The sequence below is a fragment of the Anas platyrhynchos genome, chromosome 1 (genome assembly GCF_047663525.1).
Source record: "Anas platyrhynchos isolate ZD024472 breed Pekin duck chromosome 1, IASCAAS_PekinDuck_T2T, whole genome shotgun sequence".
NCBI lineage: Eukaryota > Metazoa > Chordata > Aves > Anseriformes > Anatidae > Anas > Anas platyrhynchos.
The window spans coordinates 115,888,216-115,913,137 of record NC_092587.1 but is presented as its reverse complement, the minus strand read 5'-3'; positions in this window follow the sequence as shown (position 1 = coordinate 115,913,137).

The window sequence follows — 24,922 nt, the reverse complement described above, 5'->3', positions numbered from 1 at the left end:
GCAAATTCACAGAGAGGCACTAAAGTATTCATGATCAGATATAGAACAGCATTTCCCATAGAGAGTCATTTAGACTTGAAGAATATGCACAGTGCAAATACATTTCCCATTTTATCTGGGCCTTCCCAGTTACTATGGTTAGAGGATATGGCTTATACCCTTTTATACAATAGAAAATTTTCTGTTTATTTCGAGTCATCTGAGTCCCTTGGATTTCTCTGCTTGATGCTGAGTTTTATCAAGTGGATTGTAGAATGGCATAGTGGGGACAGATCTAGGCTGCAAAATATCTGAAACTGGGTTCAAATGTGAAAGCTAGGAATAGTTAAGCCTAACATTTCTAGTAGTATTTCAAAAGTATTTCTGCCCAGAAACTGAGAAGGAAACACAGAACAAACTTCATGTTCTAAGGAGCATCCAAACTAAGAATTTAAAATGACCATCCACCACTTAAAACAAGCCACCACATTATTTATAAGATAAGAAACAAAATATTCAATGTAGGCATTTTAAACTTCTACTCACGTGAACTCAGGTACTTAATTGTGATTCTTCGAATGTAATGTCACAGAGACTAAGCTCAGAATTAGCATTGCCATGCCTGTATAAGAAAAAAAAAAGTCTGTATTTTCTTTTCAAGGCTTGAAACTGGTTGTTGAAAAAAGGACAGCAGTTTAATGACGGCAGTTAAGACTAAATGTTGCTCAGAGCTTTTGCAGCTCTATATAGAAAAATATAGAGCCCTCAAATTTCAAATAACTTACCGGGCCTGGCTAAAATTGAAAAGCTAAGGATCAGCTGGTATAACTGGGTTCCAGCAGCTTTTTGGTGGTGTATAAAAAATACATGATGGTACCAGTCCATTTTCTAATAGATAGTGGCTCTTAAACCATGACTGTGGTTTTATGCATAGAACACACTTGTCATAAAAACAACAGATTAAACTGTGTTCTCACCTTCTGTCAGCATGGAGATCCAGGGCCCAGACAGCCTCAGGACCGTGTAATGCAAGCATCAGTGCATTGCCTGCTTACAGCATGCTAGATTCATTCCCTAGCATCTAGGAATGATCTGATGGCTGTCAGGATAAAGTACAATGGAAAAGAAGCATTTTGTCAAATGCATGAAATGGAAAATAAGTGTGGAAAAACTTGAACAGTAGATGTTCTTCACTTGTCAATGCTTTTTCTGAGTAAAGAGTTATAGTAATGGGGGGCTTCTTTGAGCCGACATTGATGTTCATCCAGGTGGGTGGTGAGAGATGTCCAAGGAGCTGATCCAGCCCCAGACTGAGCACTGCTTCATTTTGAGAATTAGGGTTCAGCTGGATGCTCTCCCAGTGTCTGCCTGGTGCTGGGCTGTGCTCCAGCCAGAAGCACTGAGCACGGAGTGCAAACAGAAGAGGGAAGTGAAAACACAGCAGCCCCAGTTGGCAATTAGGCTGATTTACCCTGCTGTAGCTGTCACTTGTGGCCTCACCTGGAAGAGAGGAGACCTTTTTCCAGTTCATCTTTCCAGGCAGTTCTAGTGAGTTTATGCTAAATAAAATAATCCAGGAAACTGGAGCTGAAAACCAATGTTCCCCACCATTTTATTAGCCTCTTTGTTCTCTCAAAAATGCTATAGCTTTACACTAGCAGCTCAGAAAAGATGCCCGAAAATGATCCAAATCAACACACATAGCTCTCCAGGACTTTAAATTACTAAGTTGGTTGCTGTCAAAGAACAGGTTTTTCTCATCAGTAGGAAGAAGTCAACATAGTCTCATCTCATTTTGGGAGTAAGTAAAGTGAAATTTGTGCCCTGCTGTAGTCCTTGGTTCCTTTTTCATGCTCTACACAGGACTTCAGGATTTTTGCCAGCAACAACAGGAACAAAATAACTGGGATTAAGCACCATTAACTTTATGCTTAATGGCTGTTGTGTTTATTACTCAGTCTTCTCACACCAAAAATAATAAACATTATAGTGGTAATTTTTCCAAGAATTAAACTAATAAAAAAAAAATAAGCATTTGAACTTTTGAAGGATCATAAATACTGTTGGCTTTTAAAGCATTTTAAAGAAATATGTGTAGTTACCGTGTTTAAATCAACATAAATAAATCAGTAATGCAGAAAAATAGGTTACTTATGACATTCATTTTTCCAATGTATATTTAAGCCCTCAGGAAGATCCATTTTTTGTGTTCAGACCTCGCTGGTTCTTTGCAACTCTTTCTCTAATTTCCTTAAGACTGTGTTTCCACAGACATGGAGCTATTCTGTAAAAATGATAAATCGGCCTGTTAGAGATATTCTGAAACTCTATTCTTCATGTCTATCTATAGCGCTGCAGTGCATGCTTCTTGGAAGCATTAATAGCTGCATTTCATTTTACTATATAAATATTTAAGGTTTGTAATTTCTCTGTTGCTGACAGTGCCAGTGCCAATGCAATGCAATGTTTCATTATCAGTTCCTAGTATACACATAATCTTGTCAGACTTTGTTTCCAATAAATATAGCATGATATATTTTGAATATTTGAATAGCTGAGTGCGTTCATATTGCTTTTAGTCATGACCTGCTTACAAATTCACAGCTAAGTACAGCTACATGGAACAATAACCTGCAAGTATTGTGCCAATATATTTTCATTAGTCAATGACACTTAGCTAGGGAAGAAAAATAAATAAATAAATAAATAAAACCAACATTCTTCAGAAACAAATCATCTCGGCTCCTAGATCCCTACATGAGGATAAACTACATCCAGGACACCTATTGTTAGTTTCAAATTTGTAAATGGGTAGTTCAAATTTAATCTGTCCACTTCCATTCCTTGTTCAGTGATTTGCCATTCTCTCTCTTTTTTTTTTTCTTTTAGTGATTTTTTTTTTTAAGTTTCCTTTTGCATGGATATCCAGAAGAAATGGGGAAATCAGTCTGAGAACAGGTTTCAATTCATAAATTCATGGTCTCAATTTGAACTGGCTATGAATTTTGCATTATTCTGCACCTTTATGAAACCTGCAAGGTGTTTTATCAAATATGAAGATAATTTGGGGGAAGGTCTGTCCTTTCATGCTAGATTACAGAAAGTGTAATTTTAGGTAATATGGGAGCACTTTGGGAGACTACCTATTGCCCTGTAGCAGCTCTGGCAAGCACGTGCATTTCAGTTAAGTCATTCATAGGGGGCCCAACAATTCAAGGAGGAATCTATCCCATTCTGTGTTGAGCTACACTGTCCAGTCAAGCACAGTCAGAAAATCTGACTCACTGGCAATATTAGCAGCCTATGAAAATAAATGCTTATAGATCTGGGCTTTAAGCAAAAAGTAAGACTCTGTGTACCTGAACTGTCCCTCCTGTACAGTCCTCCCACATTTCTGTTTACACACTAACTGGGTACTTTGGCCTCCAGCATTATGGATTGGCTTTTGTTCATTCTGATTTGACCTCTTAAATATGTCTGGGCTATGGAGAATTCGACAGTTAGTTTCACAATAAAAAAGTACAGAGATACTTGTTTGCAAAAGTGAAAAATTTAGAGAACTCCAAATTTAGACTACTAGTAGATCCCACTTAGATATCCCATGGGCTCAGGTAGGGGCATTTCCCAGCAATATATGTCTTCCACTTTCTGTGCATTTTACAAGTTATGTCCCAGGCAATGGGTTATAAAGGCGGCTTTCTTTAATGATAGGTGTATTTGAGCAATTGGAGAAGCAGGCCCTACTGGAAGTACAAGCTAGTACAGGTTTTGGTCTCTGCCTAGTGTGTCATTTATGACTTATTGTCAGAGACCCATTAACACTGAGATGTGGGATACTCAGGCCCAAATCCCTCTCCATTATCTGGAGTTAATATTGAATTCTATACATTTCACAGATGTGATGAAACTCCTTTTTCATAGGTGAAGTCTCTGACCACCTCTTTGCTGCTGGGTTTTATGCAAGAAAGGAACTATCTAGAGTTAGCACTGGATTGTTGGAGACAATCATTGCCATGCTTACCTGGAAGGAAATAAAAAGCCTTTCCCAGCATTGTAGAAGTCCTTTTAATGGCAGAGATTTCTAACCCTAATATTTATATACTTTAGTACTTCACTCTCTTTTAGTACTGAAGTAGAGATCAGCCTAAAATACTAGGTTTGCAGTCAAATTTATAATGTTTAGCAATATTATATGAAACTACCCCCAAAGCTCTGAATTATGCAGGCAATCTTTTATTATTATTGTTATATTTTTATTAAACTTTGTATTGCACAAGCACCTAAAGTTCTGCAAGAACAACTTGCTTATCTTACTGAGAACAACTTACAAAGGGGAAATATCTGTTTTGCACTACATAATTCCCCAGGCAACATATAAAAGAAGGGTGGGCAGAGCAAATGGGTAAAAAGTCCTCTGTGATGCCTATTCATTTACCACCTAGCCACCTGTAAACACACAACCAAACAAAGAACATCATTTGCCCTTCAGAGCTCTCCTTCATCATCTGGAGGACCAACCTATGGTCCTTTCAGCCTGCTATGCAGCTTAGCTCTTCTCTGCTCTGAAACCAACTGGTCTCTTACAATGGTATTTAAACGGGTGTTGTGGGCTTTAGTGGGCAGGCTGCTGAATACAGATGCTGTCACATAGTAAGTGACAACCTGTCCTTTAAAGGGTCATACATGAGTTCCATTTAGATCTACTACAGTGAAAAGAGAAGCCCGTCATAATCATATTAATGTATTTTGCAATTATACCTCAGGTTTATCATATGTTATAATGACACCCAAATTAGTCAGGAGTTATCCTCCAAATGCAATACACTTTTAAAGGCGCTGTTGTCGGCTCTTTGGAGAAAAAAAAATAAAAATAAAAAATAATAACAATAATAATAATAAAAAAATGTGCATGTCCAAAGAAAGATAAGCTTTCTGTCCCAAAGAGCTTGACCTCTTGACAGATGAATGTGAAAGCAGCCAATGATGAATTAGGAAAGATGCACAGATGAAGGGAAATAGAGTAGAGATGGTGGTGAAGAACAGAAGATATGGAACTCTCAGAAAGAAAATTCAACGAGGACTAGTGTGTAATACGATGGGGAAAGGATCACAGGGCTTATTTTCAACCTAGGACAGATGCTTTATTTTCATTGCAGGATATTTCAGCTGGTTTAAATATTTATTGGCCGTAGTATTTAATCCAAGCCTTTTTTTGCTAGCCAATGAAATTACACAAATAAGAGCTGAGTAACCTAACCTCTATGCATTTAAAAAAAACAACCCTGAACTCCTTTCTAGCTGAGGGAGGAGGTACCTTTCCCTTCAGAAATCCTGATTGTGTTTTTATAAATCATGAGTGAGTGTGTGGTGAAGCAGTGCCTCACATGGAAGATGCCCACAGCTCAGAGGTGTCATCTTAATTCACCCCAAATCAAATAAAAAACTCATTGAAAAAAATACCATAATAAGAAAATATGATGTGGGGGTGGCCTCAGCCATTTGATTGGCTTCAAATGCTGAATTAGGGAAATCATCTTAGTGCTTCATAGCCTTCAGGTTTAGTCACAGAGACATCATCACAATATTGAAGGTTTTTGTTAAATTCACACAACATTACATAAATAGTGTCATAACATGCTGTTGTGGTTGACAACCGAGCTCAGGGAACGGTCTCATCACTTGCTTTACTGTGCCCTTGCTTTACTGTGCCCCATCTGGAAATGTTTTCTGCAACCTCAGGGGATGGGATCTCCATTCTTCCTATGTCTTCATCTAGGATTATAATGTTGCATTTCAAATCATCAAATGCTCCCTTGCCTGAATGTGTATATTCTGCATCTGCAGTTTCTTGGGATGTCCTGGTTCACCAGAAAGCAAACATAATTTTGAGTGTAAGTCTGATTCAAGTTTAAACCCATCCCTGGTTCCTTCATACATGTAGCTTATCTCTAGGAGTGGTCTTGGGTGCAGATGCAGCACACATACTTTGCTGTAGAGTAGGTAAAGTTCTTGGTACAAGGGCAACAGAACTCTGTTTTGACAAGTGGCATTTGAATGGTGTGAAACACCTTTTTGTGAACAGCACTGTCTATAAAGCGCTGGTATAAGAAGTGCAGCACCAACCAGCAACATTCACTCAAGTGTAGCAGTGCAGAAGCTGTCTAGGATAGATCTGATCATTAGTCGGAAATGTTGTATCAAGCATTAATCAATGTAATTAACATAGTTATTTGAACTTTTTGCTTACAGAGTAATTGTCAGGGTGACAGGAAAGCTTGTGAGAAAATTATGTAGAGAGCTATATCCTATAACTATAATTTATTTAATAATTATAATTTAATTTAATAATTTAATTTAGTATTTTTTTTTTTTCCCAAATGCAGTATTTGTTCCTTTCAAGAGCCATTCTACATCACTGAAGTGGAAAACTTAGTGGAAAACTGCCCATCACTGCCTCACTGGTCCCTGTGCAAGGCTGTACGCACAACAGGCTGATCTGGTCCTATCTCGGCATTGTCAAAATGGGAATTAGGGAATTTGTGGAATTTGAAAAGATTATAGGAGATGAGATATGAAATGAAGAAAAGATGTTTTCAAGCCAAAACCTACTCATTAACTGTTAGGAAGCTGGAGATAAAAAAGGCAGGCTGTGAGTTTTCTTGGCATTAAACTCTATAGATTATACCTGCTGTGTAAATGCTTTTCAAATTAATGGCAGGCCAGAAAGAACACACTTTTTAAAGGCTTTTTAAAGGACCCATGGATTCCAAACATGATTTCTACTTGTACACGCCATTCACTTGACAGTGCAGCTCTTTCACAGTTTTGTGTTAATAATTTTTGTAGACACAAACTCTTACATGTCTTTAAAAAATGGAGCACAGCTGGATTTGTGTATTTACATCTATCCTCTATGCACAGCTCAGGGTGAAGAAGCTTTGTGTGCTGAAGCAGAAATCATGGGGATGCCTCTTTGTAAATTTAGCTCTTATTGTGAAGAATCTGAATGAACAATGTAGTGAGACCTGGGTAGCATTCATATTCCTTTTCTGGTTGTTTGCCTTAAATTCCTGTGGAGATCTTAAGCAGCTCTACATCATCTTGTATCCTTTAAACATCCACAGTAGTACTATTTTAATGGTCTCTGTGAATGTATGTGGTTCATTTAATGGAAACAAAATAATCTCTATAGCTATGCCAGCTTTCCATGTAAAGCCTGGAAGGAATAAAGGAGGACTGACTCCTTTTGCCACTTAGCAGACCATTGGATGTTGTTATTATACCCCAGAGTCAACACTGGGAATCACAGCTGGGAATCACATATCTAATGAAGTGCAGATGGGAAAATTTACATGATAGTCTTAACCAAAGCAAAGAAAGCAAATTAAAAATTTCCAGTATTGATTTGGTGGTCATGCTGATGCAAAACTCCTGTTGAGTTTGGGCATAAGCTTTATACCTACTGGGGCTGATCCAAAGCTCTTTGCAGTGAACTATTCTTTCGCTGACTTAGACGGGGTTTGGATCAGGTCCATAATGAGTTATTGCTTAGTATATTCTATAGGTAGGATCAAAATGGTAGGGAAAAAAAAAAAAAAGAAAAAAAAAAAAGAGGAAGGAAGAAAGAAAGTATATTGCAAAATTCTGTCACTTGGTTTCCCGATATAAAATTCCCTATTTAATAAATAGCATTGATTCAGATTGCAAACAATTGCAGTCTAATCAAATCACTCATTCATAAAAAGAGTCCTTTTCATGTCACTCTGCAATGCCTGGGTTTCATTTTTATGGGGTAGTGATAGTGGTGTGGTGCACTTTAGATTGTCTGCTGGAACTGACTGGGTTATGGGGACACGCCAAGGTCTTTATCATCACAGTGATCACCTGCATTTAATATACTGAACTGAATAGCTATAGCTCTGAATAAAACAGAAGATATGTCCAAACTCCAAAGGATCTCATTAGGCAATGTGCTGTATCTGGCCTAATTAATAGCATCTTACTTGTGAGGATAAAAGTTTCCCCTTTTTATATTTCTTTCAAGTTAATAGGATTAATGTAGCCATCCATATGACATCTAAACCCTTCTGAAAACATATGAATATGGGACTCATTGCCTAATAACTATTGCTCTAGACAAATTAGAATCACATAGAAGACAGAACATAGTCAATGCACTTAACAATAATAGAGTGTGTCAGGCCACAGAAATATGCTTTTCAGGAGTGTTTAAGTTCCTATATTTAACATTTCAACACTACAGAAATCCTCACCTAATCCTAGATTGATTCAGCATGAATGCAAACACATAGCCAGATAAGTCCTGGAAATACTGCACTTCTCTCTTACATACCCTGACATCCCAACCATTGTCACAAAATAGATATGCCTGCCAAAGTCTTACTGTGAGAGGAAAAGCCCTCACTGTCCAGAGTAGTTATTGCAAGTAGGTATTAAATTAACAGATAAAATAGAGTCCTTTTGTCTCCCTTTCCTGCCTCTGCTTTTCTCACTCAGGAGGGGATGTATGCTTAGGGTGCAGATATTGGGCCTCACAGGTGGCACCAAACACTTTTTGCCTGACTTGAGGTAGCTTTAAACATAGCCCTGAGGGATGAAACAAAAAACCTTGCTCCTCATTTGTTTCTGTTAACCAGGAAAGGTAGCATTCCCTACAGTGTTCCAGCTGCTCTGAAAGGTGCACTCTGGTAACTAGACCTCTCACTTGGGGCATTCAAGACTAGGTACCTAGCACAGCACCTGGGAATTCAGCGAGACTTAAACATTAAGTGTTGCTGCTCTGAATATCATGTTACTTTATTTCTCCTCTGGGAACACCTATCTAAAAGTGTTGAATTTTTACTCTGTGATCTAGAAGGAAAGATACGGGTCGTCTTCACCTCTCTTAGCAGTGACCAAATGGAGGAGAAATCTCAAATATTGCCTCTTTACGCTGAGCCAGTGATGTCCTCTTAGTTTGTGATAAGGTTCTGCAGTGAGCTATGCATCGCTTACAAAGAAATTTTGCTTAAATTCTGCTAGTATTTCAAAAGCAGCTTTAAAATGTCATTCTTTCTCTGTAAGAGCTCTGCATATTGTTTGGGTTAGTTTGCAAATGGAAGTATCTAACTCTGTCCCTACTGCCATTGTGGTTACTTTAGCTGCAGATCTGAATATCAAGCAGTTATTCTGTTCCTTGTGCAGCATCGGCAGTAATACTGGTTCTCCATCTGTAACCTTGTTAACAAAGCTATTGATGGACATGACTCAACATGGTAGTTGGTTCTTTTCCAACTAGCTGAATTATTCCACTGGTTTTACAGGAAAAAAAAAGGAGGGGAGTGGAGCAAAAGGTTAATTGTCAACTGAAAAAATAGGATACAGGCACAGAGCAGCAGAGAAAAGGAATTTCTCTCCCAAGAGAGAAGGAATTTTACAACCCTGAATCCCTAAGAAAATTCCAAAAAGTACCCCAAGCTCAGAAAGATGTCCTCAAGGGTTATACATTAGGCAAGCACTCCACTGTTCCCAAGGGAGCAACAGTGATCAGTTTAACAGCTAGTGGCTTCAGAAGAGACACAGCTGTAACCCTCAGCTGCAACAAATGCACTCACATGTACTGATGTTACCTGAAGAGATGCTCTGTAATTTACCCTGCTTTCTGAGACAACAGAGTTTCATGTGTGCATTTAATTTCATTAAATATCTATTAAATATCTATTAAATATCTATTAAATATCTATTTACTTGGTTCTAAAAAAAAAAAAAGTGTGGAACAGTATCAAAAATTTAACATAAGGAGAACCATATAAAAAAGCTGTTTCTACCAATTTCATGAAAATCAGTGGCAGGCACATTTAGTGACACTGTAAATGTCCCCATGGATGGAGAGGTGGCAATATACACAGCCTGCAGATCAGGTAGCAGAAGAGCTGCACTGAACAGATATGCCTGGGGTGCTCCAGCCGCCTCCAATCACTCAAAGCTTAATTCTGCTCTCTCACTGTACTAAATGTTAGAGCATTTTACTGCAGGTGCCGTTGGAGGAACCCAGACGACATTTTTGCTGCTTCTTGTGGTAATAGGTACTATCTTTTGTGGTTATGAAAGAAATCTTGAAAAGCCTGGCAAAAATATGAGAGGTGTGATTTTTCCCATTCATCTCCATAGACTATTAATCCTGAAATCTAAAAGTGACAATTTAATTACCAGTGTTAATGATTTCAGTGCAAACAATTTTCATCAAAACATCCAGTCATTTGCTTGTCTGACAGTCTCCAACTGCTTTATCCTTCTGTACATTTTATTTTTGCCAAAAAGTCTTCAACTTTCCAAAACTTCTAGTTCTCCCATCTTCCATAACCCACAGCCTACTCCAGTCAAAAGGTACAGATTAAAATATTTTCAATTTTCAACCAGTATTAATAGCCTAGGGTGACTGTGATGACTGTTGCATTCATTGATTTTTAGTCTGCCACACCAGAGCATAGCAGAAGCATGGTCTCCAATGATGGGATGCAGAGAGCTCTGGATATGCGGCTCTTCTCAGAGCAGCGTGCTAAGTGCTTTTTGCTATCTTATAGGCAAAGCATTTAGAAATTAATTTTAACTAGTATAGGATTTATAGTCTGCTAGGAATTTGCCTTTTTTTCCATCCAAATTTGCTATCTTTCTTGCACACATAAACACACATGTACTCCCACACATGCCTGATTAATTTTGATATATTGTTCTCATAATGAAGAATTGTTCACTGGGAACGATTTTCAGAAAAAAAAACGAATGCAATAGTATTCCCAGAATCCTCTATTGTCAGCTATGGCTAGAACAGGAATCCATCAAATAGACAGAAGCATCATCATTTTCCCCAAACACTGTCAAGTATGATCATCACATCAGCCTTTCATTTATCATCACCCAGAAACAAAGATTTACTCCAAATCCGGCCTTTTCCCATAAAAAATGAGTTATTTGCCCCTGTCAAATAACTGTGGGAACATTAAAACTGTTAGCATTTTCCTCCCTTAAACTCAGTGCATGTGACTTTACTTGAGGATATGACCCGGTGTTTCAGACAGAGATGTGTTTCATCTTCATTGAAAAGAAATTAGTTAAGTTCAAAGTTAAAATAGTGGTTTCTTCAGCATAATTCTGTGATGAAAGTTTTAGCCTGAATAAAATGTCATTTATCACCATTAAACCAGAAAATGGAAAATACACAAGCTAATTAGATATTTTCTATAAAAATATTGCTATTAAGCAAGTAAAGTTAAAATGTTTTACTGTCATAGTGTGCCCATTTAAAATTAAGGTGAAATCAATGCTTATGATAACTCGAAGAACATTATGATTGTATTTCGAGCTTTTGGGAAATCATCCAAAAAATCTTTTTTTTTTTTTTTGGAATATTTCTTCAACATGTTCTTGTTAATGTAGAAATGGTTGAGTGTCCTGGAGTTATGGGATGTCAAGGCATAACTGAGTGATATGCTCAAAAAAGTGACTTCAATACACATTCCTTTGAAAGAATGAATTTCACCCTGAATTGAGACTCTTCTTTAGGTTTAGAAAGAGTCAGATAATACATACCCATTCACTTTCAGTTGTTATATGGCTCAACATCCTTGGGTCACAAAATACTGTGAATTTCAGAAGTGAGCCACTCGTGAGCCACTCTGTCAGGATTCCTGCTGGGGAAAAAAAAAAAAAAAAAAAAAAAAAAAAAAAAAAAAAAAAAAAAGCAGCTTGAATCATTCATGCTAATCTGAACAAAATCTCCAGCCTCAATTTATGACTGCTTCTGTTTGTTTACAATTTAAGCCTTACAGAGATAGCATGTTGATGATATATTGTTTCAGGCCAGCCACAAACCTTGCTTTTACTCCCTTTATCTTTCTCCCTCTTTCCCTCACAAGTGTGTCCACAGGATGACAGAAATGTTGTGCTGCTCATAACATCTGCTCTTATGCACTAAATCCTGCAAAGCTCAACCCCTCCTCAAGAAACACTGGTACAAGTCATGCATGGTTCCAGCCCCTCTATCATGTCTGTAGTAGTCAGCGAGAGGAGGCAGTAACAGTCAAGGGGGTTTTCCTTTTATCTGTTAACATTTTCCTCATAAGTTGTTTTATTCAAATCTTATTTTATTGCCTATTACAAGTATGAAAACCTGTTTTCCCACAGGCTGGATGCAGCTCATGTCTTCATTACAAATGATCTACACAGTTCTGATTTGTTGTTATTCCCATTCCCCATTCCCAACCCCCTACCCCCATTACTGTCTTCTGAACATTTCCTATTTATTACTCTTTTCCCTAAATCAAGGGTAGCTGAAAGGTTGGAAAAAACATTGTGTAAAATCCTCAAGGTATGTTTCTTATTTTCTGCAACATCTTCTTGGGCATATTCAGAAACAGATGAATGGTCTTTTGGTCTTACCAACCACGTCTATTCCCAAGTCATGGAATTATGTGTTAGTTCATTGCTCACAAAAGGTCTTTTTGGTCTGCAACAAAGGAAAAGTTCTTCACTCCCTGCCCTAGAGGTGTTACTAGACATGTATCTATATGCGATGCAATATATAACTTGTCCTTGGACTAAAATGCCAAGCTGGTGTCAGAGGAGCCTATCTATATATTCTGTGTGTATTGGGAAAATGAATACATGAATGACTTTTTGAATGAATTTGTTTCATGGGAAAAGTGGGCAGAAGAAGTAACTATGCAAATGGCACTTGGGCAGCAATAACAGGTTAAAATGTAGGTGCCAGTGTGTATGACAAGAAATGCAGGGCAAGACATTTAGTAACAGAAGAAACTTTTGGGATTGGGAAACCCAGGTGACAAACATCCTTCCAAAGACAGTATGGCAAAATGCTGCAGAGAGCCTTAGGCTGTCAGAGAATTTATGGGAAAGGAGAAATGACCTGATAAGAGCTTATAAGCAATCGTATTTCCTGTGTTTTGCTGGCAAGCACTGCTCCCATACTGTTCAGCTGTGCTGTGACACCTTGTATGAAGTTACAGAATGAAAGAGAAGAGAAACCTCATTACCACTTTAAGCAGCACAGTCTCTGCAAGGGGCTCTTTGAGGCATCCTTTTGAAGCTCTTTTTTTTTTTTTTTTTTTTTTTTCTCAAAGGGGATTCCCACTGACACTGCATTTGGATAGTTACTGGTGGAGGTTAAATGACTTTCACAAGCCAAAAGGACTCTCCACTGATGCCAGTGCTACTCAGAGCCTGAACTCTTTGTCCCTATATACAGAAAGTCCACGTGTTCCTGCGATAGACTCGATCTTCCAGGTGATCTAGAAATATGCACATTTAACCATGTTTTTATTGTAAAGACTGAATCTGAAGGTGAAAGTGGGTTCCCTTGAACGGCCCACATCTGCCAACATGGGTAACATGGACCATTCATGTTGCAGTTTTCATCTTTACTTTAGCTCTAATGTATGCTGGTGGACCTCTGCTGCGTGGTGGTTTCAGAGGTGAGTCGTGCAAGTAGGAAGACAGAATCACTTGAAGAAATCTCCTCTAAAGATTCCATCTCCTCAAAGCATCTACGCCTCTCCAGGGAGTCATTCCATGGCCTAAAGATCACCTCTGACTGCCTGTCACACACAAGACCAAAATGTCAAATTATAATGATGACAAAAATATTTTTTAAAAAAGTCCAAGCATCCATGTTAAGTCCAGGAGGTCAGAACTCTTGGACTAATAGAAGCAATTATAGGACAAGTTTGTAACATCATACCATCACTGGCATTTGTATTCAAGGTAGAAAATATGGTCCCTAGTTCTAGTGTGGAGAAAACTCCGGCTGGATTTTGGCTCTGATACCAGCACAGCAGCCCCAGGGGGCATAACCTCATCACAGAGCACCTTGGACTGGAACACTCCCAGTGATTACCCACTGCAGTCAAAGAGCTTCTCCCTCCTGCAGGGGAGAGACAGCATTAGACTCGGGATGATAGGTAAATAAACCCACATAGTTGGAAGAATAATCTCCATATTCTGCTCAGCACTGGGAATATCTTGGCTGGAGTTTGTGTGACCAATACTCAGCATACGTCAGTGAGACTGTGGGCTCTCTTGGGAGTCTTTACTGAGCACTAGAAATGGTTGCCCTACATAAGATGCTCGCATTTATTTGTTTCAAAACAGAGAAGGCTGAAAGGAGAGTTGTTTACTATTTTTGGCTATGCGATCAAGATACATGATCAAAGTAAAAAGGATTTATTTTTTTCCCCATCCCTAAGAGTGATAGGAAAAGCAGCAGTAAGCTAAAACAGCAGCAAGGGAAATTTAGGCTAGACTTTAGGTAATCCTTCCTGATGAAAAGGGCAGCTAACCACTCCACCACTGAAAGACTGTAAAGAGTAGGTTAGACAAACTGATTATGAAAGGCTAAAGATTCTACCTGGGAAAAAGACAGAGAATAGGGAATGTCTTATGACCCCGTTTTTTAAACTTCTATCAGTTTTTGTGAATATCTCTGTTGGACTGCCCTTAGCTGTTTTAAAATGTTTTCTTTGGCAAGCCACAAAGCAAAATCCCAATGAAGGTGTCAATCAGCAGAGACCATAGCTGCAGAAACTAGACATAGTGCTAGAAGATGCCCAAGTCTGGGGCTTTACAGCAAAGGAATGACAACAACAACAACAACAACAAAATGGTCCTGGGATTTAAAAATTTAATTTCTGAGCCTCAATTATTCTAAAAGAGTAGTTCATTTTTTGTTTTCCATTACACATATGTACAACCATTACAACAAAAAAAAAAAGGAACAACCAAACAAGAGTACTTTTGTGCTTTATACTATTATTGTACTTACAGTCATGGGGGATACAGAGATGCTACAGTGATTGCAGTGCTGGACAGGAAAGGGCATTTATTCTGAAATTATCTGAGTCACCTGTCCTTGAACCTCTCTTTCCAGGAAATCAATATCTTGTCTGGCATTATGCATACCAGATTTTTAGCTGGCTATCTTTATGTCCAGTTATTTTCAATTCATATTGAAGTCTTATATTCACTAATTCCAGGTTTCCCCAGGTTTTCCTTTGTACAAAGTCCCTCAACCTCCCTCCCTACCCCCACTTTTTTTTTTTAATATTGCTCATCTTATAAATTATTTTCTGATTCACCAGATAGCTTTCAGACAGGTCTAGTGAAAGAACAAGAGATGGCTTATCACCATATTGACATTATCAACTCAAGTTCAACTCAACATGTTTCCAAACTACCATGATTTGTTTTCTGAATGCTTTTAATTGCAGCTTTTGCTCCTTTGGAAGAGTGGGCTTTGCCTCTCTCCCTCCCTTCTTCCCTCCCTCCCTCCCTCCCTCCCTCCCTCCCTCCAAGAGGCAGCCCTGTTTCCCCTAACACTTTGAATCTCTTCTCCTCTTCTCTGGCTATCTCAGTACCAACAGGATCTTTGTCAACATCCAAACCAGTCACCTCTCATTTCTTGATGATGTTATCTCTCTGTCTCTATCTCTCTATCCTCAGTGATTCGAGGACTGGGTCTATATCTATGAAGGTGTTCTGGAGCAGACTCAGCACCATCCTCAGAGCCCCAGTCCCTGAGTGCGCACCGTGGACCAGGTAGTTCCATTGTAGCTTTACTCCATGGATGTTGGATGCATCTAGAGCTGGACCAAAGACAAAAAGAAGTTTAGAACACATTAATTTAGGATCTGGGACAGCAGTGAGGATCAGGAACATCCCTAGATCCTTTAACAACTCTAGCCATTAGCAAGTGACATGCCCTAACAGCCAGGAGAGCAAGGATGGGCTGGAGGGAGGGGCTTCGTCTCCTCCAATCCCCTTCCCCTTAGGAGCATTTTGTTGCCATGTTCCCTCAGAGACAAAGTTGATTCAGCCTTACCAAACGTACAGCTATGTTTCCTAGGCAACATACCAATGGAAAGGAAACCTACAGTCCAGTCTCACCTTGCTCCTGCAAAGTCAAGCATTAGTTTTTCCTATTATTCTTCAAAAAAGTGGTGGCCGCTTTGCAGGCAAAACAGAAGACGAAGTAGCCACAGGCATTTAAGATGCAGCCACAAGCTATTCTTTACACAGCACTCTTCAAGCAGTATGGCTGGCAAAGTGCTCTGCAGGCTCTTAGTCTTTCCTATGAAAATTAGCATCAGCTGTTAGACCTAAGCATTCAGCAATTGAATAAACCATAAGTAGTCTTCTCACTAGATATTATTCAAACTATTGAATACATCACAATTCACATCAGCAAACCTACACGGAGGTGACAACAGCCACAGGAGGTTCATGCTGACCACTGAGGTCAAAGCAATGCACTTCAAATGTACACAGCACTGCACAGATGTTAAGCACTGTTACTAATGTGCTCCCCTTCTCCCCTTGTCTATCTCTGGAGCACCATGAAATGTATATTTTTGTAAGCTAATTAAACATGCTTCCCTGATAAGCATGATTTTTAACTTATTTTTTCTTTTCCTCTTTGATGGGCAGGAAGGAACAAAGGAGCTAAGAAAGCATCACACACAGCGATGTAATCAAGCATGGGAGAGAAAAATAAAACTCCTCCAGCAACGGGTGTCACCTAAGCAAAAGGTGGACAAGGCAGGTATTCGATTAGCTGCTCCGGTGCTTCCTGGGCCATCTTCCTCTCCTTAGATTCATAACTTGACGGACTGTTGATTGCCCGCTTCCTCAAGAGGCAGTCCTAAAACCTGTCAAAGGAACTTGCTGCTTCTATTCTTAGCTTCCACATCTATTGCAGGAGGAGAGGGGTGGGCTTCTTCTGTTAGCCAAGACAAAAAAGATCCAGCTGCCTGCAGGCTGATAAAAGCAAAGCTGCAATTTCCATTTATTTTTGAGTTTCATATATGCTGTGTTGGGCTGCTTCAGCTCCCTTTCACTGCAAGATGTGGCTTATATTAGCAAAGCTCACTCTGGGGGGAGTAGCTGTAGGCAACAGGAGAGCTACCACCACTTTCTTTTTAGATCACTTCCAGGCAAGAAGTAACCCTCTCCGGGCAATCACAGCAGCTGTACACCAGAAGCATACAACAGAACAAGAGAAGGTGTATTTTAGAGGGTTCAGACATGGGCATGCCACTAAACTGAGGTGTTTTTTTTAGAGAGAGGAGGTGGGGATTTCTTCTTTCCTGCTTATCCAAATCAAGCTGTAGGAGAATATGAGCTACAGGGGAAGTCCATCAGTGCTCCCAGGGGTTTTCTGCTCCGGTACCCCCAGTCTAGCAGCATAGCTCTATGGAGGCAGCTGTTTACCTCCACTGCAAAATTGTGCAACTGGCTCTAGAGCAGAGCAGATCCATGCAGCCCAGGGAAACTGACAGTGCAATGCTGAGTGCTTGCAGGAAGTCAGGGCCTCACACTATCGGAATACATGATGATAAAGTTGTCTAACGTTCTTCATGGGGCTTGCCCATGACCCTATGCATTTGACAACCAGGAGGAAAAACTCCCGCTGCTCCAGCCTCCCAAAGGGTGGATGCAGGTCACACATGAATGAAGGCAGCTATTTCACACTTGGCTTGCAGAGGCCACAGTGTGCGTGTCTGCAGAGAAGGGATCAGGGAGAGGAGGAGGTGAAGGAAGGAAAACTGTGTGATGGGACCTGAATCTGTCCTTTAATCATTTACTACAGTGGCTAGAACTAAATAAAATTTGCTGTTTTTCTAACCTTTATAACGTCACAGAAAGATTGGAGCTTTTATCAGTGGGTGATTTGTTGTTGTTGTTGTTGTTTTGTTTTGTTTTGTTTGTAGTTCTTAAGTCTTTTGTCCTCTCTCTTTGACTCCATGCAGTTTGACACTGCCTAGTTTATCTCTGAGTCCCAGGAAATCCCACAGACTGTTTTGAGGTCACTTCGTAGATACACTGGGAATGAACAAACTAGATTCATGTGGCAATGACGACCCAAGGCATATTTGGCAGACAAAAACAGAGATATACCTACTTCAGCTCACACATGCTGTCCCTGATTCTGCTGTACAGACCTTTAGGCTATAGTAAAAGACTAAAATTTTTCCCAAGATCATTTCAGATAGAGAAGTGATGAGAATTATTCTTCATGTCTCTTGCTAAGCATGATTACAAGATATGACGCTTGCATGAAACCAGTCATGCAAAGCAATCTGGGTGTGAAAACTGCCTGTTGGAGGTATTATATTTATAGGTATTCACAGTTCAGGTTTCCAAACTTTCAAAAAAAAAAAAAAAAAAAAACAAAACACAAAAAACAACAGAATTGATGTTCTAGTTTTGCTGAGGAAACAAGTTTTGAATCAAAAAATCTAAAAAGATTTCCCACAATTGCACTTATTGGAGAAAAAAAATATATGTTCAGAAGGGTGGAAGAACATTCTTAAAAAGCGATTGAAGGCAATGAATGGATGCAGATGCATGGTTTTATTTCTTTTCTGCTTTGGGCTCAAACACACGACCTAATATGAGTATACTCAATCATACAGAAAGGTTCCCTGAGGATACGGAGCTTGTGAATGCATCTTTTTAAGTAGGTTATGGTCACTGCCCTGAGACCTGGTCACAGAATGGTTTCTTGCACACTTTGGCACAGCAAAAATAGCTCCAGGGTGGTAAAGTTACTGGCACATATTCTATCTAGATGATGTTAGGAAGGCTGATGGACTTCTTCTCCCCAGGACCTCTTATACACCTTGCAGAGGCTGGTATCCCTGCTTCTATCAGAAACCCCCTGACAGGGGCACGTATCCATCCCTGCAATGCTGTACTTACAGCTCAGTGTATCAAAACCAACCCACATTAATTTTAATTCCTGTTACTATGCCAAACTGTAAATTGAGGTAGTTCATGAATGATTCAGCTGGGGAGGCAGCTTCCAGGAGAGAGGCAAGGCAGACAGCTGTGACAACCAAACGTCTCTAACTGTCCCAGGTTTAACTTACCCCTCCAGGGCAATATTCTCATTTACTCTGCCTATTGCAGTCCTGTAAAGAGAAAACATTACTGCTTTCCCACAGCTTGCTCAGCTTTTCTCCTCCCAGGAGCTACACAGAGCTGTCAGCTCACCCATTTTTGTCCTTAACCAGCTCCAGATGAAAGGAGAAAGGAAAGCTGAACAGCTTCAGCTATAGCTTGCTGGTAAGAGAGCCCAAGGGATGAGAGCTCATCTCAGCACCCCTGGCAATAATTAGTAGGGACAGAGACAAGTGAGGGCAGAGAAAAGCAGCTGAATTATCCCTGGGAAACCTGGCCAGGGTGGTATCACCAAGAGATTATCCTGAAAACTGAGGAGTAAGACATTGTCTTTCACTTTCTTAGTCAAGGAGCGGTGAACAGAAGTCGTGCTCTTTTCTCTCTATAGGGAGCATGAATAGAGGCAGGAGAAAATGTGGGACAAAGACAGGATGTTGCCTCATTGTTATATTATGTGGTTTGCAAGCTAGCTGCTCACTTCTGCAAAGAATCAATCCTGAACTGCTTTGTAACAATTTTATCCTTAAGAAATCTCCCTCAAGAAATCACAATGCCTCATTTCCCTGTTTCCCAAATGCAAGAATCTCTGTTTCCCTCTGTATCTGAAAAAGGGAGGGCAGCTTCATCCCAGGCGGCGATGCACAATGCTTGACAATTCTTGCAGGGCTCTTGGGGAGCCCTGCTACTCCCCTGATAACTCAGTGCTTGCCTGGCTCCTAATCCCTGAGACATAAAGCAGACGTCCTCACAACTACAGTGCTGGGAAAAGCTTTTGCTGTAGGGGATCCAAGAGTTCATCAGTACCAGGGGCCAGTTCTCCAGTAGTTGTATGGAGTCCAGCAGCCTGGGGTTGTTCATGGACTCTCCTTGGTTTCCTGAGCCTTAAGCAAAATGTGAGGCAAAGGTAGGTATCCAAGGAGTGCCCCAAACTAAGTACCTGACAAGGTCATGCTACTTCTGAGTCAGTTCTGCAGTATAGCAGGAGTCTTTAAAACCAGTGAAAAGTTGAGGGAAGCCTCAGAGTTTACTTAATTTGCATTGTATCAGCTTATAACTACCTCAGAGGGGAGGATATAGCCAGAATTGTTGTTTCTACCATTAAGATAATACTGGCTTTGCATAGCAATAAGCAAAGAGTGAAAGAAAAAGAAAACAAAGTTATACAGTTGTGCTATGTCTCTTGCAGTTTAACAAAACAATCCTCTGTTTGAGCTCATGAACATTTACTCTGCATATATTTTATGGGCTTTCGGTAACTCTTCTCAGTCAAAGTCTTTTTCAGCACATATGGGTTTCCAAATATAGTGAAACCAATTTGCTTTGAAAAGCAATAAATCCGCTAAAGGGCAGTTTTATTTTCCTTTAGGTAATGCACATCTTTTATGCACAGCAGGATCCCAAAACACAAAGCCCACCAATTGGAGACAGGGAGAGACAGCACACTAAAACTAGTTAAAAACTCTGTGACATATTTTGAAATCTCAGAGGAGTCCAGCCTCGAACATCTTACAGCAGCTATTCCCAACTATTCAAGCTCCCACCAGCACTTAAGCAAGAATGAGCAATCACCATTTTGCTGTCTGTATCTCTGTTAAACAACAACAAAAAAATGTCTATACATCTGACAAGTTTTTTGTAGATGTTTCACGGACAGCACATTTAATGATGAATAAAGAAAATCAGGTCTGCCAAGAATTCTGATGAGCAAGACAATTAGAAACCTTCCACCACACCTTGTGTGCTGCCCCCTTCACCCCTGCCTGCCCTCACATCAAGTTCAGCTTTCATGAAAAACTCATGAAAGTTTGTGTTTTCTCTTGCTTCCATCTCCAGGAGCTAAAGCCCAAACCTGTAATTTGGGGACATCTGTGGTCTAGGTGTCACATCCACTTGGCTGAGGATGTCAAGAGCCAAAAAAAAAAAAACTGCAGTCTGAGAGGGAAGTCACCAAGAGCTTGCCAGTGGGAAACACAAGCGATGAGATCCTACTGGCAGGGTAAGGTACCTAAATGTAAGCATGGTCTGTTTTTCCAATGTTTTAGACATTGGAACAGGCTGCCCAGGGAAGTGGTGGAGTCACCATCCCTGGAAGTCTTTAAAAGACGTTTAGATGTAGAGCTTAGGGATATGGTTTAGTGGGGACTGTTCCCGTTAGGTCAGAGGTTGGACTCGATGATCTTGAGGTCTCTTCCAACCTAGAAATTCTGTGATTCTGTGATTCTGTTAGTGTCAAGATGTGAGCTACATGACTAAATTCTAACTGTAACAGGTGAAGAGACAGATTCGTCAGGCTCCACAACATCAGCTCCTGGGTCCATCGGAGACACCAAAGGGTAGCCACAGTGTCTGCACAGGGCTGGCCAATGGGATGTGGGACTTAGGGGAGACCTCAGCACCGTGGAGGGAGGCAGGACATTACACCACAATAACGCTGCATCTGAGCAGCTGAACCTTGCCCCTACTCAATCCAGTCAAAAAAGTCAAGGTAGTTCACCTACAGGAGACACCAACATGTGGCTTGAAGAATAGTTCTCCTGGTCCCATTAGCTGTATTGACAGTATGGTCCATTGACTGTAATGGGACCTTGGCTGCAAGGTTCTTATGTAGAGAGCTACATTTTGATGTGCTAAATTGGAGTTGGATCCTACCCTGAAAACAGCCATGCATGTGAATTCCTACTCAATTCTGGAGCATAGGTGCCTCCATCCTCTTGGGAGCAGAGTGTATGTCCTCTGCAGAAGGTACATATATAACTAAATAAGGTCCAGTTTCCTTAAACCGATGATGAGGATGGTGTAGGTGTTCTTCTTCTCCAAAGTAGTTCCCATGCAGAGCCAGGCATGGAAAGGCCAAGAAAGGCCAAGAAGGTCTTTCCTGTTGACAACTGTGGTGAGAACTCCTGTGGTAAAAAGGATCTGATTCTTGATCTGGAATTGTGGGGTTGGGGCTTTCTTGATTTTGTTTGTTTTGCAGAGGAGGGGTTGAGTTGGTTGTGGATTGAGGGGGGGGAGGGGGGGAAATAAAAAAGGAAAAAGAAAAAAAGACATCATCAGTTCCTGAAACTGGAACCAATGTCTGACACGAATTTTCTCCCCAAGTGACTGGAGGGGCTAGAAAGCTTGGCTCTTACCCTCTGTCAGCAGTAACCCTACCTTCAATGTGCTGCAGTGGAAAAAGAAGTTTTGCAGGCTACTCCTTTCCTGGCCTTACTGCATCCTGGTCCCATCCATCCCACATTCACAGGTACACAGGAAAACCTGAGGGAGCTCATTGCTGCTTAAAGATCCCTATCTGAAGAGACTACCAGGATATGGAAAATGTGTGTTTGCTTCCAAGGGGATTTCTGAAGCAAGCAATACCCTAGTCCATATAAGGACATAATATCCCCCATTATAAACAGAGCATAGCATGTAAATAGGGTCCATGGAGTAACATTGCACTAAAGTAGTATCCTGTAAGGATATTCAAATATTTGAATTACTATATTCTGAGAACCACTTTATAGGATCTGGAAAAGCTTCTCCAACCACTGCATCATTCCAGGCTACAAAGATGGCTTTTATATCAGTATCAAAGGCTGACAGAAATGGCACCTGCCATGGGAGGTCTCCATGGATGAGGTCTGCACCACTTTCAGCCAGGACAGGTCTGCCTGGATTCCTTCCAGGACATTAAAAATCTTCTAAATTTCAACAACAGCTCTTGTCTTGACCTGCCCTCATTGTGGGTAGATATTTTATTACTATTTGATAGCTGTCACAAGAAATCAAACTCTGTATATTAACAAGAGACTTACAGTAAGTTAAACATCAATAGATTAATAAAATATGATGGATAATGATTTCTAGTTAATATAAGCACTTGTAATTTTATTCCCTGTTTTAATGAAGTCCTCAAATAAATTTGTGATGTGGGTGTGTATACTAAATGCATGTTTTCTGCTTTCCCTCCCCTGCCCCATTTCTAAAAGCACTGTCTGGTGTCTGCTGCATGGTGGCAAGCTCCTCTGCATATAGAAGCGAGTGCTCACTGGTTATCACAGCCTGACATTCAGCAGCTTCGCTGATGTGTAGATAATGTCAGCCTGGAAAGGTGGCAGGCAGCATCTTGTCCAGCCTTCCCTGTGGTGAAGCAAAGATAAGCATCTCCAGCTGTCAAAAACCTTCTCCTTCCTCCTGTATGCAAAACTTACATCCCATTTGTGGCAGCTGTGAATGAGAGATATGCCCTTGGTTTAACATGCTTTGCAGTTAATCCTCTCCAAAGTGTATTCTAAAGCCAACTGCAGTAACTCAGTATATTAAGGGATTTGGTCAGTGACCATATTTTAATGGCCATCAGATTGATGATGCACCTCTTTATATTGTAATTCTCCTGTGATACTTATGCATGCACTGCATGTACAAGCAAAAAAGGAGGGGGGGATTTAATAAATCCAGGGATCTGAGAGAAATACAGAGCTGGCCAGGAACAAAACATCCAGCATTTCATTAATTTTTATATCATTAACTATCTCAATTTGCAGAATTAAGCAGCTTATACTTGTATTGAAGGAACTGATGTATGATGGTTAATACTTTAAGTGCTCTACTTTAAATAGCACACGATGATATAAGCTGCAACTGTAGTACCCAACCTGGACAGTGGCCTGACACAATGTGAGGTAGTGGGGTGTTGCAAACCCAGAAACAAAAAGAACACAAAAAAAAAAAAAAAAAAAAAAAAAAAGGAGAAAAGTCCTTGCCTTATTAGACATCAGAGAAACTAAAACATCATGTCTGCTTCTGAACAGACCTTGGCATATTTGCTGCTTGCATTGCCCCAGCACCTGGACCAGACACATTTGTAGTATATAAGCCCAGACCACCTGTAAGCAGCAGCTGGAAAGCAGCAGCTGGATTTTAAACTCTGCCAAGCACAGTTATGGTCAACAGCACAAAGGCACATGGAGTTGCCATGCTGGTACTTGGGCCTACGTGGGCTGGGAGAGAAACAAATCCATGGAAAATCAGTGAGATGAAAGAAACTGCATCTGACTTCCGGATCTAAGAGCTGCTTGCTTTTTTTGGTCACTACAATAGCTGGACACTGATCACTCATGAGTATTTCAGTGCAATCTGGCTACAAACACAATGACTCAGCTGCTCCCCATGCTCACCCCACATCCTGGCATGAAGTGAGAAGTCCTTAAATCCCTTGGAGCAAGGGGATACATCTTTCATTTGAAGACTACCAAGTCTGACTCGTAGTATTTCAGATGTGCCTCACCAGGGTTGAATCACCTCCACTGACCTGCTAGTGATTATCTGTCTAATGCAGCCCAGGGTGCTCTGATCCTTTTTGCCATAAGGGCACACTGAAGGTTCATGTCCAATTTGGTGTTCACTAGGACCTTTTTCCTGCAAAGCTGCTTCTTGGCCACTTGGCCCCAAGCATGTGCTGGTGCCTGGGGTTGTTCCTATCCAGGCACAGGACTGCATTTCCTCTTGCTGGACTTCATGAAGTTCCTGTCAGCCCATTTCTCCAGCCTGTCAAGGTTCCTCTTGGTGGCAGCATGACCCTGTGGTGTATCAGCCACCTTGAAAGTAAATTTAATGTTCTGGGAAATTTACAGATGGACACCCATGGTCTGAATTGCCTCAGGTGTGCAAGCATGGAGGCCATGCCCTGAGTTTCTTCTGTGTAGCTTGCCTTAAACTTAATATCTGCTTTGCAACTACATGTCTGGAACTGTATTTCAGTGGAACTACCTGCTGTGTGGAATCTAATCACTATTTTGTTGTGAGACCTGATGGATAAAGCAGAAGTCACACTCCTACCTCCAACACAAATGCTTGCCTCCCCCATCCTTATGTCTGCTCAGGCCCAACAAACATCAGCTGTCTTACACTGCTATTTCTACCGGTAGCCACCAAAAATCAGTATGAAAAAGAAATTAGTGGAAAAAATTCAGAATCTGATAATTTTAGG